The 4,181-nt window shown below is 41.3% G+C and overlaps 1 pseudogene; it reads right to left on the reverse strand.

The window, feature by feature from the left end:
- Window positions 1-704: 704 nt before the first annotated feature.
- LOC102844081 lies at window positions 705-1,991 on the reverse strand (annotated as a pseudogene).
- Between the last annotated feature and the right edge of the window lie 2,190 nt (window positions 1,992-4,181).

A 4,181-nucleotide genomic window follows, 5' to 3' on the forward strand; every position in this document is an offset into this window, starting at 1 on the left:
GATTGGACAAAAGTTTTCCTACACTGGTCACATTCTTTAGGGTCTCTGTCCCATGTGAATTGTTCTATGTTCACTCAGATGACTTGATTGCAAAAATGTTTTCCCCAACAATGAATGAATGAAAAACCAAAATCTCAGTAAATGTTCATTAAAACTAATAAAATTTAATAATAACAAAAAAAAAATGTTTTCCCACATTCCTAACATTGGTAAGGTCTCTCTCCTGTGTGAATTCTTCTATGTCATGTGAGCCGACTTGTTTGGGAAAATAGTTTCCCACATTCCTGACATTCCTAACATCTCTTGTGTGAATTTTTTGGTGTTTTCTTAGTGTGCCTGGGTTGCCAAAGGTTTTCTCACATTTTTGACACTCTTACGGTCTCTCTCCTGTGTGAATTCTTCTATGTAGAGTGAGATCACGTGACTGTGCAAATGCTTTCCCAGATTCCTTACATTCATAAGGTCTCTCTCCTGTGTGAATTCTTTGGTGTTTTCTTACTGTGCCAGGGTTGTGAAAGGTTTTTCCACATTCCTTACAGTCATAAAGTTTCACTCCTGCATGAATTCTTCTATGTGACGTGAGCTGACAGGATCCCGAAAATGGTTTCCCACATTCCAGACATTGAAAAGGTCTCTGCATGAATTCTTCTGTGTCAAGAGAGGTGACTTGAGCTGGAGAAGATTTTCCCACATTCCTTACATTCCTAAGATTTTACTTCCGTGTGAATTCTTCTATGTTGGGTAAGGGTAGCTGATTGGACAAACGTCTTCCCACACTGCTCACACTGGTAAGGTCCCTCTCCTGTGTGAATTACTCTATGGGCCGTGAGCAGACCTGAGCAGCAAAAAGATTTCCCACATTCATGACACTGGTAAGGTCTCTCTCCGGTGTGAATTCTTTGGTGGCTTATTAGTGTGGCAGGGTGCCTGAAGGTTTTCCCACAATCTGGACATTGGTTAAGGTCTCTCTCCTGTGTGAATTCTTCTGTGTACAGTGAGGTCACGTGATCGTCGGAATGCATTCCCACATTCCTTGCATTCATAAAGACTCCCTCCTGTGTGAATTTTTCTGTGTGCAGTGAGGTTATGTGATCGCGTAAATGTTCTCCCACAATCCAGACATTGGTAAGGTCTCTCTCCTGTGTGAATTCTTCTGTGTAGGGTGAGTTCACGTGACTGTGGGAATGCTTTTGCACAATCCTTGCATTCGTAAAGCCTCCCTCTTGTGTGACTGTTTCTATGTACATTGAAGTTATCTAATCGCGTAAATGTTTTCCCACATTCCTGACATTTGTAAGGTCTCTCTCCTGTGTGAATTCTTATGTGTCTATAGAGTGGACTTCTTTGGGAAAATCTTTTCCCACAATCCTGACATTCATAAGGCTTCTCTCCTGTGTGGATTCTTGTGTGTACAATAAGACCAGTACGTTTACGGAATGTCTTCATACACTCTTTGCATTCATAACATCTCTCTCGACCTCCATATCTCATGAGGTGACTGGATTCTAAAACTACTTTTGTACCTTCCTTACGCTCATAGGGTCTCTCTCCTGTGTGAATCAGAGTATGTTTACTGAGGTGATTTAATGAAGAAAAGGTTTTCTCACCTTCCTTACATTCAAAAGGCCTCTCTGTTGAGTGAATTTTGGCATGGGCAGTTAAATGACTGGACCAATGAAAGCTTTGCCCACACTGGTGACATCCATAAGGTTTCCCACCTATGTGTGTACTTGCATGTCTTCTTAGGCTTGAAAAATAAATAAAAGATTTTACACATACCGTCCATTTATAAGGTTTCTCTATACTGTACGATTGTCTCTTGATGGTGAGATCTGATGGACTCGTAAGAAGGCCAGAAGAAGCAAAGTGTTTCCCATTTCCAGTACAATTGGAAGGCTTATTTACATCATTAAATGCTTCTTGAAAATCTAAAGAGGAAGGATTGCTATAGATATTACCAAATTCACTAGTTTCATGCTCATCCACTCCATGTATCCAAAATGAGGAGAAAGTACAGAAATCTTCCCCACCTTTCTTACATGCATGGCTGCTTGCGCCAGCGTCCGTCCTGAACAGGTTCACGTCTACACAGTTGCAGGAATAATTGGTAAATCTGATGCACTGTTTCCCAGGGTGATTTTCTTCACTCCCTTCGCACAGTTCCTCTTTTGTTACACTTCTGAGAAAAAGAGACAACACACAGTTGTAACTCAGTGTGTTCCTATGTGCCCACAAAACAACACAATGAAGATGAATGAGTTTAATATCTCAGGGTCTTACACTAAGTAACATCGCAAAAGTGCTATTCCTGTAATTACTTTTATCTATTACGAGGCTTTCTGATAGGTGTCTCCAAAGAGTAAGATGTTTCTAACGTCTACTTGCCCTACAGAGGTAACTTGTGGTGGCTGTGAATCGAAACGCACTGACACTGATGCGTCAAATGTGTTTATGGTTACCCATGGTGGACAGTGTTTGGGGGAGCTTCCCAGTTTAAACAAGCTCGGAAGCAGAAGTGGCATTCACTTCCATAATAGCTTGCCTCCAGAAACCCTATAAACCTGGAGAAAGGATGAAAGTCATGCAAGTGTCGAGGACTTCCGTTCATAGGGTCGCGCTGAGTCGCCTACGACTCGAGGGCCCTTCACAACCACAAAAACAGAATATTTGGTTTTCCATCCTTTCGCTTTCATGACACTCACCTCCAATCGGCCTCTACAGTATGACGTTGATCTTCTTTGCCACACAATTTGAACATTTTTGCTAACATGCAATGCCAGGGATGGGTAGTCCTCAAGAATGTCAACTTTGTACTTTCAGGGGATGATGCTTCTCCGTCATGAACCATTTCACGGCCTGCGAGAAAAAGAAAAATAGTATTGACAACATAAACTGGGGGGGGAGGGGGAAGAAAGTAACAGAAGTGACGCTGGTGTGAATAAACAGTCATGTGGGTTCTTTTTTCAGTATCAGCACTTTGATAATAATTAGCAAACTATTCCCTAGGAAGCCCTTCTGGAACAAATGGAAAAGACTTTGGTCTCATGACAGAAATGAGTTTCCACTGGGGGGATAAATATACAGGTGACTCACACAGAACACACACACCATCACAATGTACGGTACACACATTACAATACACAGGATACATGTAATATCACAGTATATTCACATGACACACATCACAGGAAATAATAGAAAACTGACTTTTTAGTACTAGTACTTTTTATACATGGTTCGTGAAAACACCAGCTTCTCAGTGTACAGAAGACCCAGGGCAAATTAACAATTTCATACCACTTCTCAATCAAGGAGCCCAAAATGAGTGTTATACCCCACAGCCCCTAAGAAGAGTCTTGAATTCTGACCTATAAAGTTGACGTGTACACTTATGAGAACTAAATCCACAGAATCACAGAAGAGAAAAGGTGCTATCAGGCAAGGAAGCGCCCATCAAGAAATCATGTAACATGTGTGAGTGGTAAAAGTGAGGTGACCATGTCTGTTTCATTGAACCCTGTATTCCCATTCTTGAGTCAGAATTCTAAAGTAACGAGCATGAATTCATTTTCTTGATATTCTATGCATTTGAAAACCTATAATGTCTTACCTTTACCACAAAAGACCACGTTTTCCAAGATTTCCATCATCACGTCCCTGTAGAGTGTCTTCTGAGCATCGTTCAGCAAATCCCACTCTTTCCGGCTGAAGAAAATGACCACGTCCTCAAGAAACAACGGTGCCTGAAACACACAAGGTATTCTGGATGAAAGAGGCACCGTGTCCCAAAATGTGAACGAGCACACAGAAAGAGCCTCACATACATAAAACACTAACAAATCGTGTCGACATGACAAAAGCTCTATTTGTGCCAAAATCTGGAACACGAATCTTTGGGTACAGTTCATCTCTTTTTCAAAAGATCTCTAAGAACACTAGAGAAAATACCAAGGACAGAGTGAAAGCAGGGTGAGGGACTATCCTCGTGAAAACATTTCAGAAAGAGATTATTTCCGTCTGTCTGTTAGATGTATGAGACGAGAGTACATAGGTTTCACAAAAGCATACGGCAACGCACAGCCATGTTTACTGAGGCTTTGTTTACGATTTCAGGGAGTTAGAAACAACCTAAGTGCAAATCAACAAGCGAATGGATCGAGAAGCCCTATCACAATGGAATA

The sequence above is a fragment of the Elephantulus edwardii genome, unplaced genomic scaffold (assembly GCF_000299155.1).
Source record: "Elephantulus edwardii isolate Elephantulus edwardi_28Jun2011 unplaced genomic scaffold, EleEdw1.0 scaffold00462, whole genome shotgun sequence".
NCBI lineage: Eukaryota > Metazoa > Chordata > Mammalia > Macroscelidea > Macroscelididae > Elephantulus > Elephantulus edwardii.